This window comes from Protopterus annectens, chromosome 3.part0 (genome assembly GCF_019279795.1).
Source record: "Protopterus annectens isolate FY-2018-M chromosome 3.part0, PAN1.0, whole genome shotgun sequence".
Lineage (NCBI taxonomy): Eukaryota > Metazoa > Chordata > Ceratodontiformes > Protopteridae > Protopterus > Protopterus annectens.
The window spans coordinates 869,236,592-869,248,631 of NC_056731.1; the positions used below are offsets into that span (position 1 = coordinate 869,236,592).

At 45.2% G+C, this 12,040-nt stretch overlaps 1 protein-coding gene across 1 annotated transcript in view; it reads right to left on the reverse strand.

The window, feature by feature from the left end:
* JARID2 (jumonji and AT-rich interaction domain containing 2) overlaps nucleotides 1-12,040 on the reverse strand; it is a 1,781,868-nt gene that overhangs the window by 1,271,225 nt on the left and 498,603 nt on the right. The gene's annotated exons all lie outside the window — the stretch shown is intronic.

Sequence of the window (12,040 nt, forward strand, 5' to 3'; positions counted from 1 at the left end):
AGGTCAGAGGGGATGGAGGGAGGGTAACCTGGACTGCAGCAGGGTATACACTTGAACATCTACATTTATGGTAGGTACAAAACTGTACTATGTTCATCGTGTTACCCTGCTGCAGTCATCACACTTGGGTAGAATCCCAAAGCTAAGGATGGGAGGTGGAGTCAAACAGGGTTAGAGGAGACTAGAAGGCCCTGCAAAACTGCAGTGGCGAAGCCAGCTCTAGTCTTAGAGTGAAGTGGTAAGTGATAGTGTTTGATGAAGGTGTGTACTGAACTCCAAGTTGCAGCTTCCAGAATATCCTTGGTTGGCACCCCCCTGAGGAAGGCTGTAGATGTAGCTTGCTGCCCTGGTGGAGTGGGGCCTTATGCTAGCAGGAACTGGTTTTCCATGATGGGTGTAGCAAAAACATATGCAATGTCCTATCCATTTGGAAATGGTCTGTTTTGAGATCGCCTTTCCTTGTGATGCTGTAGCATAGGATACAAAAAGTTGGTCAGATTTTCTGAAAGCCTTAGTTTTATCCAAGTAGTAACGTAGTTGCCTGTGAACGTCCAAGGAATGCAGGAGTCTTTCTCCTTTGTTCTGTGGATTTGGAAAGAAAGTGGGTAAGTGGATGGTTTGATTTAGAGCCACACTGGATACCATCTTTGGCATAAAGGAGGGGTTAGTTCGTAGAGAAACTCTGTCTTGATGAAAAATGAGGAAAGGCTCTACTGCCATTAGTGCCTGTAGCTCTGAGACTCTTCTGGCTGAAGTAATTGCTAGCAGCAGGGCAGTCTTCCATGATATAAACTTTAAGTCAGCTGAGAAAGCTGGCTCAAAAGGTGGCAGCGTAAGTTTTTCAAGAACAAAATTTAGGTCCCAAGTTGGCGTTGGCACTCTCCTGGGAGGCCTAATGTTTTTTGCCCCTCTGAGATACTGTCTTAGAAGTGGATGTGAAAATAAGGGAGGATCTGTGCTGTAGTGAGCTGAAATAGCTGAGGCATGGATTTTAATAGATGAAAAAGAAAGTCCTTTGTGTAACATCTCAGTTAAATATTGAAGAATTTGAGGCATGTCCGGCTGAAGGGTATTTTGGCCTTTAGCTTGGTTCCAGGCGCAAAATCTTTTCCATTTGTCTGAGTAGGCTTTCCTGGTGCTGGGCCTCCTGGCCTCCAGAATGACATCCATAACAGCTTGCGAAAGAGGGGCTGGCTAGTTGCTTAGGTGATGTGCCATGCAGCCAAATTTAACATTTTGAGCTGGCTGTGTAGAATCTGACTGCCTTGCTGTGTGAGTAGATGAGGAATTTGTGGTAAAATCCATGGTGGGCCCTGGGCCATATTCCTTAGTAGTGGGTACCAGTGCTGGCGTGGCCAGTCCGGGGCAATGAGTATCATTCGAGGTCTCTCCATCCTGACTTTCAGCAGCACCTTTGTGAGAAGGGGCAATGGAGGAAAGGCATATACAATCAGCATTTTCCAACTGAATGAGAGGGCGTCCACTTTCCAAGCTTGATGGTGAAATGTCCTTGTGCAAAATTTTGAAAGCTGATAGACCTGTTTGCCAACCCTCAAAACTATGTCTGGGCACCCCCGTTTTTGAGTTATCATTGCAAATACTTGTGGATCCAGTTTCCACTCGTGGGGATCCATGATATTTCTGCTTAGGTCGTCTGCCAATGTGTTCTTTTTTCCTGGCAGGAATTGAGCTTGTAATTTAACTTGGTAAGCCAGTGCTGTGTTCCACAAGGTCATTGCTTGCCAGCATAGAGGTTAGGAGTGTGTACCCCCTTGTTTATGTACCACATTACTGTGGTGTTGTCTGTCCTTATTATAAGCTGCCCTGGATGTAAGAGGTCCTTGAAGGCTGTCAGAGCATTCTGTACAGCTAGCATTTCCTTTTGATTGAAGTGCAGATTCCTTTGATCTGCAGTCCATATGCCTTGAACGCACAAGTCCTGCCATGTGCCCCCCCAGGCATAGTCCGATGCATCTGTTGTCATAGCTTGCCTGGCTGGGGGTAAGGTGAAAGGCTGACCCTTGTTGAGGTGACATGCCTGTGACCACCATAGAAACTCCTGTTTAAGGCAGGAAATGAGAGGTATCATTGTTTCCAAGCTGTGGCTGTGTTGAGTCCATACGCTTTTCAGGTACCATTGTAATTTCCTCATATGCAGTTTTGCAAATGGTATTTGTAGTATGCAAGATGCCATGAAGGCCAAGGCTTGCAGAATTTTTCTTGCAGGGAGTTGGGTCTTTGTTGCCATTATTTTGAAGTATTGAGCTAGTTGTAGTTGTTTGTCTGGCGTCAGATAAGCCATCTGGGCCGTTGTCAAGCTGGCACCCAGGAATGTCATTTTGTGAGGGCAGTAGTTTTGATTTCTTTTTGTTTACTGTGTACCCTAGGCAACTTAGAAGGTGTTTTACAAAAGTCAGATGTTGTAAAAGAATGTCCTTGATTTCTGCTTGAATAAGGCAGTTGTCCAGGTATGGGTATATTTGAATTCCTCTTTGTCTGCAGTATGCAATTACTGGTGCCAGGCATTTTGTGAAGACCCTGGGTGCAGTAGATAAGCCAAAGGGCAGTGCAGAGAACTGGTAATGAGTTGAACCTGCAATGAAACGGAGGTATCTTCTGCAATTTTGTCTGATAGGGACATGCAGGTATGCCTCCTTGAGGTCCAATGTTACTAGCCAAGAAACATGGGAAGAAGCTGTTGTAGTGTTAGCATCTTGAATTTGGGTACTTGCAAGAAGGTGTTTAGAATTGAAAGGTCCAGAATGGGTCTCCAAGCATTGTCCTTTATGGGGACTAGAAAGAGCCTTGTGTAAAATCCTTGGCATTGCTCCTGTGTAGGTACCAGTTGAATGGCTTTCATGTCCATGAGAGCTGTAATTTGTTTTTGTGCCTCTGCCCATTGATTTTGTGGCAAGTTTGGCATTCCTTTTATCCTTGGCAAGGTGTGGAAATGAAATCTGTATCCTTTTGAGATGATGTCTAGGACCCATTTGTCCTTTGTGATGATCCAGTTGTCTACAAAAATGCTAATTTTTCCTCCCAAGGGAGCTGCCAAGAGATTTTTGCTTGGCATTTTGAGGTTTAAGTCATTGTGTTTGTCTTCTAGTAGTTTGGGACCTGTCTTCCCCTCCTTCTTAGGTTCATAGGTTCATACTAAAAGGGTTTTTCCCGCCCAAAGGGGCCCCATTTAAAATTTTAAGGGGCCTTAAAGGCCAATAAGGGGTTTTTTTTTGGGCCCCTTTCGGGCCAAACCCCCCTTTTTTTTAAGGGGGGTTTGAATTTTTTTAAAACTTTTTTGCCCCTAAACAATTTTTTGGCCCCTTTTGGGGCCTTTTCCCGGGCAAGCAAAATTGGGCAAAAATGGGAAGTAAAAATTTTCCCTTTCCTTGTGATGCTGTAGCATAGGATACAAAAAGTTGGTCAGATTTTCTGAAAGCCTTAGTTTTATCCAAGTAGTAACGTGGTTGCCTGTGAACGCCCAAGGAATGCAGGAGTCTTTCTCCTTTGTTCTGTGGATTTGGAAAGAAAGTGGGTAAGTGGATGGTTTGTTTTAGAGCCACACTGGATACCACCGTTGTCATAAAGGAGGGGTTAGTTAGAGAAACTCTGTCTTGATGAAAAATGAGGAAAGGCTCTACTGCCATTAGTGCCTGTAGCTCTGAGACTCTTCTGGCTGAAGTAATTGCTAGCAGCAGGGCAGTCTTCCATGATATAAACTTTAAGTCAGCTGGAGAAAGCTGGCTCAAAAGGTGGCAGCGTAAGTTTTTCAAGAACAAAATTTAGGTCCCAAGTTGGCGTTGGCACTCTCCTGGGAGGCCTAATGTTTTTTGCCCCTCTGAGATACTGTCTTAGAAGTGGATGTGAAAATAAGGGAGGATCTGTGCTGTAGTGAGCTGAAATAGCTGAGGCATGGATTTTAATAGATGAAAAAGAAAGTCCTTTGTGTAACATCTCAGTTAAATATTGAAGAATTTGAGGCATGTCCGGCTGAAGGGTATTTTGGCCTTTAGCTTGGTTCCAGGCGCAAAATCTTTTCCATTTGTCTGAGTAGGCTTTCCTGGTGCTGGGCCTCCTGGCCTCCAGAATGACATCCATAACAGCTTGTGAAAGAGGGGCTGGCTAGTTGCTTAGGTGATGTGCCATGCAGCCAAATTTAACGTTTTGAGCTGGCTATGTAGAATCAGACTGCCTTGCTGTGTGAGTAGATGAGGAATTTGTGGTAAAATCCATGGTGGGCCCTGGGCCATATTCCTTAGTAGTGGGTACCAGTGCTGGCGTGGCCAGTCCGGGGCAATGAGTATTATTCGAGGTCTCTCCATCCTGACTTTCAGCAGCACCTTTGTGAGAAGGGGCAATGGAGGAAAGGCATATACTATCAGCATTTTCCAACTGAATGAGAGTGCGTCCACTTTCCAAGCTTGATGGTGAAATGTCCTTGTGCAAAATTTTGAAAGCTGATAGACCTGTTTGCCAACCCTCAAAACTATGTCTGGGCACCCCGCTTTTGAGTTATCATTGCAAATACTTGTGGATCCAGTTTCCACTCATGGGATCCATAATATTTCTGCTTAGGTCCTCTGCCAATGTGTTCTTTTTTCCTGGCAGGAATTGAGCTTGTAATTGAACTTGGTAAGCCAGTGCTGTGTTCCACAAGGTCATTGCTTGCCAGCATAGAGGTTAGGAGTGTACCCCTTGTTTATGTACCACATTACTGTGGTGTTGTCTGTCCTTATTATAAGCTGCCCTGGATGTAAGAGGTCCTTGAAGGCTGTCAGAGCATTCTGTACAGCTAGCATTTCCTTTTGATTGAAGTGCAGATTCCTTTGATCTGCAGTCCATATGCCTTGAACACAAGTCCTGCCATGTGCCCCCCCAGGCATAGTCCGATGCATCTGTTGTCATAGCTTGCCTGGCTGGGGGTAAGGTGAAAGGCTGACCCTTGTTGAGGTGACATGCCTGTGACCACCATAGAAACTCCTGTTTAAGGCAGGAAATGAGAGGTATCATTGTTTCCAAGCTGTGGCTGTGTTGAGTCCATACGCTTTTCAGGTACCATTGTAATTTCCTCACATGCAGTTTTGCAAATGGTATTTGTAGTATGCAAGATGCCATGAAGGCCAAGGCTTGCAGAATTTTTCTTGCAGGGAGTTGGGTCTTTGTTGCCATTATTTTGAAGTATTGAGCTAGTTGTAGTTGTTTGTCTGGCGTCAGATAAGCCATCTGGGCCGTTGTCAAGCTGGCACCCAGGAATGTCATTTTGTGAGGGCAGTAGTTTTGATTTCTTTTTGTTTACTGTGTACCCTAGGCAACTTAGAAGGTGTTTTACAAAAGTCAGATGTTGTAAAAGAATGTCCTTGATTTCTGCTTGAATAAGGCAGTTGTCCAGGTATGGGTATATTTGAATTCCTCTTTGTCTGCAGTATGCAATTACTGGTGTCAGGCATTTTGTGAAGACCCTGGGTGCAGTAGATAAGCCAAAGGGCAGTGCAGAGAACTGGTAATGGGTTGAACCTGCAATGAAACGGAGGTATCTTCTGCAATTTTGTCTGATAGGGACATGCAGGTATGCCTCCTTGAGGTCCAATGTTACTAGCCAAGAAAAGTACAGTTTTGTACCTACCATAAATGTAGATGTCCGAACTGGATAGCATCTGCAGTCATAACAACTGGGTTGTCCTGTCGTCAGACAGCCCTTCAGTCGGCCGGATTCCAAAGTCCGGGTCCGGCTTCGGCTGATGTCGCACTCCACCCGACGTCATCTCTGTTGGTCTCCGGGTATAAAAGCATCAGCCGACGCCATTTTCCTCAGTGTTTCTTGCCCCAGATGCCAGAAGCCCTCTTGCAGGCTAAAATTTGGATAGATGCCAATGTTTCCAAATAGATAAGAGGTAAACACAACAATAAGCATGTATGTACATATATACAAACAAATACACCATAAAAGACTCCCCCCCAACAGCTAGCTATTAGGAGGGTAAACACCCTAGGAGTACCACAGAGGGGAAGGAGGGAGGGTAATCCTGACTGCAGATGCTATCCAGTTCGGACATCTACATTTATGGTAGGTACAAAACTGTACTATGTCCTTCATGGATGCATCTGCAGTCATAACAACTGGGTAGAATACCATAGCCAACTAGGGGAGGAGGATAAAAGTAGATTATGGTGTGTTTAGGATCCCTTGCAGTACAGCAGTGGCAAACCCTGCTCGGGATCTGGAATATAGAGGCAAATTATAATGCTTGGCAAATGTATGCACGGAGGTCCAAGTAGCCGCCTCAATAATGTCTTTGGTAGCCACTCCTCGTAAGAAGGCTGTGGTAGTGGCTGTTGCCCTTGTAGAATGAGGTCTTATGTTCTGTGGAATTGGTTTTCCATGGAAGGAGTAACAGAATCGTATGCAATTTCCTATCCATTTGGAGATTGTCTGTTTGGAAATAGCTTTTCCTTCCCTTCCTGTTGCATAGGCTACAAAAAGCTGGTCAGTCTTTCTGCTATTTTTTGTTCTGTCCAGGTAGTAGCGTAGCTGTCTATGTACATCCAAGGTATGCAGTATCCTTTCCCCTCTGTTTTGTGGGTTGGGAAAGAAGGTAGGTAGGTGGATTGCCTGGTTTAAAGACACTCTGGATACCACCTTGGGCATAAATGTAGGATTAGTCCTCATGGACACTCTATCTTGGTGGAAGATTAGGAAGGGTTGCACTGCCATTAAGGCCTGTAGTTCTGAAACCCTCCTTGCTGAAGTAATTGCCAGTAGGAAAGCAGTTTTCCATGACAGGTGTTGTAGGTCTGCTGTTGCTGCTGGTTCAAAGGGTGATAGTGTCAATTTTTCTAGCACAAAGTTCAAATCCCAAGCTGGTAATGGTGGTTTCCTTGGAGGTTTTACATTCTTGATTCCTCTGAGGAACTGCCTGAGCAAAGGTGCGAAAAACAGGTGGATCAAAGCTGTATTCTGCTGAAATAGCTGATGCATGTATCTTGATGGAGGAGTAGGACAGGCCTGAATGAAGAAGTTCGGCCAGATACTCCAGAATGTTAGGCATATCTATGTTTGACACATCTTTTCCTCTTTCTGTACTCCATATGACAAACCTTTTCCATTTTCCAGCATAGTTCCTTCTTGTTGAAGGTCTGCTTCAAGAATAATGTCTTTTACTCTTTGGGAAAGTTCTGGATTAGCTGCTGCTATGTGATGTTCCATGTAGTTAGTTGTAACGATTTTTGGTTTGGATGTATGGTGCTGTAGTTGTTCTGAGTTAACATCAAAGGCATCAGGGTATCCACATGTTGTTCGAGACATGCTCCTCAGTAGTGGGTACCAATGTTGGCTTGAACAGTTCGGAGCTCACAGTATTATCCTTGGACGTTCTTCCTTGATTTTCAGTAGTACCTTGTGTATCAAAGGAAGAGGTGGGAATGCATATGCTGTTAGGCCTTTCCAGTTGAAGGAGAGCGAATCCACTTTCCATGCTAGTGGGTGGAATGTCCTTGTGCAGAATTTATTGAGGTGGTGATTGAGAGGTGATGGGAATAGGTCTATCTGAGGCATTCCCCATTTCTTTGAGATGGTCTTGAAGATGTCCGGTGCAGCTTCCATTCGTGGGCATCCAGTGGTTCTGCTTAATATGTCTGCTAGAGTATTGTCTTTCCCGGTACAAATATTGCCTGTAACTGGATGTTGTAGCTGAGTGCCAGGGTCCACAGCTCCAAGGTCATCCTGCATAGGGGGTATGAATGAGTGCCTCCCTGTTTGTTGATGTACCACATGACTGTGGTGTTGTCTGTCCTTATCATCAACTGGCCCTCCTTGAGAAATGGTTTGAACTTTTGGATTGCCAGTTTTACTGCCAGCATTTCTTTTAGGTTGATGTGCAGGTGAAGTTGATCCTGTGCCCACAATCCTTGCACGCATTTGTCCAGCATGTGGGCCCCCATCCTAGGTCTGAACCGTCTGTTGTGATGGTCTGGCTTGCTTGACATCTGCGAAAGGGTAGGCCTGGGTTTGACTGGCATGCCTGAGCCCACCATAGGAACTCCTGTTTTAAGCATTGAATTAGTGGGATTTCTGTTTCTAGACTGTGTCTGTGTTGGGACCATAAATTCTTTAGGTACCACTGTAGTTTCCTCATATGTAGTCTGGCAAATGGAACCAAGATTATGCATGATGCCATGAAGCCCAAGGCCTGCAGTACTTTTCTTGCTGTTAACTTGTTCAGTTTTGTTAGTGCCAAGAAGTAAAGAGGAAGTTCTTTTGTTTTCTGTAGTCAGGAATGCCATTTGTTTTACTGTGTCCAATTCGCCCAAGAATGTCCTTGTTTGGGATGGTATCAGCCTTGACTTTTGTAAATTGACTGTGTATCCCAGTGCTTGTAGCAAGTAAATGACCCTTTGTAAATCTGTTGTCAGCTTGCTTTTGTTGTCCCCTTGTAGCAGGCAGTCGTCCAGGTATGGGTAAATTTGAATTCCCTGTAGTCTGCAATGGGCGATTACTGATGCCAGGCATTTTGTGAATACTCTGGCGGAGTAGATAAGCCAAAGGGCAATGCTGAGAATTGATAGTGCTCTGATCCTGCAAGAAATCTGAGGTATCTTCTGCAGATTGGTCGAATGGGGACGTGCAGGTATGCCTCCTTGAGATCTAGAGTTACCAGCCAAGACTCCTTGCCCAGCATGGGAAGAAGCTGCTGTAGGGTCAGCATTTTGAATTTTGGGACAATGATGTATGTATTTAAGGTGGACAGGTCGAGAATTGGTCTCCAACTTTTTTCCTTTCTTGGAACTAGGAATAGTCTGGAATAGAACCCCTTTCCTTGCTCTGCTGTTGGCACTCTTTCCACAGCTCTCATGTTTGCTAACTCCATTATCTGGCGTAGAGCCTCTGTTTTTTGATTTGGAGGTAGATTTGGCATTCCTCTTTTGACTGGTAAGGTGTGGAAGTGAAACCGGTAACCTTGATCTATGGTTTGTAAAATCCACTTGTCTTTTGTTATGCAGTGCCAGTTCCTTGAAAATAAGGTTAACTTTCCGCCTAGAGGAGCTGCTATTTGTTCCCTGGTAGGCGGGTTTAGGGTTAAGTCACTGTGGTTGTGCTGATGTAGTGGCAGTGGCTGTGTCTGTGCCTCTGTTGTTACCTTGCCACTGTCGTCCTCTGTAGGCACCTCCTCTTGATTGGTTTCTGCCTCTGGAACGTCTATTCCTGCCCCTTTGAAATTTTGTGGAGTCAGGAAAGGACCAATTTTTGGCAGGCCAGTTCCTGCTAAACCTTGGGGGTTGAACCTGCAAGAAATCTTTAAAAGTTTGAACAGATTTTGCCTTTTCTTCCATTTTCTTCATAACCTGCTGGGCAGGTGTACCAAACAGACTTGTCTTGTCCATAGGAGCATCTAGCAGCTTAGCTTTAACATGATCCGGTAAAGCTTGTTCCTTTAGCCATGCATGCCTTCTTATCACTGTGCCTGTCATGGCTGATCTAAATGAAGCCTCCAGTGCATCATAGCCACATTTTAAGGAATGGTTGCTAACCTGTTGTATGTTATTTACCATCTCTAATACATATTTCTTATCAAGAGATTCATCAGTGGTTAGTTTTTTAGTTAACTGATCAAGCATAAACTCTTGGTATTGTATCATGTGAAACTGACAGTTTAAAGCTCTAGCTGAGAGAGTAGCTGAAGTGTAGACCTTTTTACCCCATCTGTCTAATGACCTTGCTTCCCTTTCAGAAGGAATAGGGTTTTTAGCTATGGTCGCGGCTACTGCCTTGGGACCCTGGGATATAGTTTCTGGGTCTGCAAGTGGGGCCTTGTAAAGGTGGTGATGAGTATCTGGCACCCTGTAAAATCTGTCTGGTTTGGCAGGGGCTGGGGTAAAGAATCTGGAGCGGAGCAAACATCATTGAAAGCATCATCCACCACAGAGAGAACAGGAGGTATAGCTAAGGGCCTGTGCTGTGGGAGGTGCAGAAAGGTCCTAAGTCTTTTTCTGGAGTCTGATAATCCTGTTGCTGCCATTGGAACTGTTCTCGCATGGCATGCAAGGTTTCCCCAAAGGAGAATTCTTCTGGTGGGGAAGCAGCTGGAATGGATTCTTCAGCATCAGAATCTTCAAAATTGGAGAAAGGAGCCTCTGGCTGGTCAGTTATGTCTGATTCATCAGCAGATTCATCAGAGGACACTGGCTCAGGGGGCTCTGGCCTAGGTCTCTTCTCTGGGGGCTGAGAGGCCCTATCTGGGTGAGATTGAGATCCTCTGATTAAAGAAATTAAATCTTCTGCCAAAGTAAGCATTTGGGAACTAGAAGAGGGCCTGGATGAGGGGGGTTTAACAGGCACTGTTTTAGTAGTCTTGGCTGCTTTAGCCCTGGCGAAGGCCTTAATGGACATGGCTGCTGGAGGCCTAGCAGCACCACGTGCTGGGGTAGACACATCCAAGGGGATGGTGTCTGATAAGTCAACCACCGTAGTGGGTAAAATTTCTGAGGTCGATTCAAGAGTTGTAGCAGGGGCCTCAGTTGTAGGAATAGGTTCAGCTATACTTAGATCAGTTTTCTCGGTTTCGGCCGAAACCAGACACTCAGTTTGCTTAACCATGGTTTCGGCCGAAACCGCGGACCGCGAGTGTTGGTCTTTATCTTTGCGTTTTATGGTAGATTGGGTAGTCGGCGGATCCGACGGCATAATGTAGGCAAAATCAGGACCGAAAACTGTTCTGCAAACTCCGACCGACGCCTAAGCGTTCGTCGGTTGAAGGAAGCACAGGCCGAACAGGCTGCTACGTCGTGGGCTGGGCCTAAACAAGGCAGACAGTAAGAGTGGAAATCTTTATGAGGTATTTGTTTCCCACAGGTTAAACAATTGTTAACTTTTTCTGACATCGGCTGAGGCAAGAAAGAGTCCCCAACGGGTACTTAGCTTTAGAAGTCTTCGAAGTAGTATTCGGTAGAAATAATCTCTGGATCCGACCGACCGGCACTTGCGAACAGCTTCTGCTTCGGGTGCCACGCGGCAAGAAAGACTGAGGAAAATGGCGTCGGCTGATGCTTTTATACCCGAAGACCAACAGAGATGACGTCGGGTGGAGTGCGACATCAGCCGAAGCCGGATCCGGACTTTGGAATCCGGCCGACTGAAGGGCTGCCTGACGACAGGACAACCCAGTTGTTATGACTGCAGATGCATCCATGAAGGACATCATGGGAAGAAGCTGTTGTAGTGTTAGCATCTTGAATTTGGGTACTTGCAAGAAGGTGTTTAGAATTGAAAGGTCCAGAATGGGTCTCCAAGCATTGTCCTTTATGGGGACTAGAAAGAGCCTTGTGTAAAATCCTTGGCATTGCTCCTGTGTAGGTACCAGTTGAATGGCTTTCATGTCCATGAGAGCTGTAATTTGTTTTTGTGCCTCTGCCCATTGATTTTGTGGCAAGTTTGGCATTCCTTTTATCCTTGGCAAGGTGTGGAAATGAAATCTGTATCCTTTTGAGATGATGTCTAGGACCCATTTGTCCTTTGTGATGATGTGCCAGTTGTCTACAAAAAATGCTAATTTTCCTCCCAAGGGAGCTGCCAAGAGATTTTTGCTTGGCATTTTGAGGTTTAAGTCATTGTGTTTGTCTTCTAGTAGTTTGGGACCTGTCTTCCCCTCCCTTCTTAGGTTCATAGGTTCATAGGTTCATACTAGGCTATCTGCCCAAGGGCATTTATAAGCCTAGCCCATAGTTATGTGGCTTTCGCCACCCCTTTAGTTTGAATAAAAACTATGCCTATCATTTTGCTGTGCCTCTGTCAAGCAGTGACACTGAAGTAATCCCTGGGGTATATCTGCAATCTCCCATCCATTGGTCAAGATTCCTCTTGAACAAGGCCAGAGAGGTGCTCTGCCTCACATGTACCGGATTTTGTTCCACAGCATAGGAGTCTCTGGGTGATGAATCTGTCCCTCCAGCACGTTCTATTTATAACCGTGTCAAGGTTTAAGTCTCCCCTTGTGGTTCTGAGGGATCTAGATTTTTGAGGTGAAGCATATTCATCAAATCTGGGTTTGAC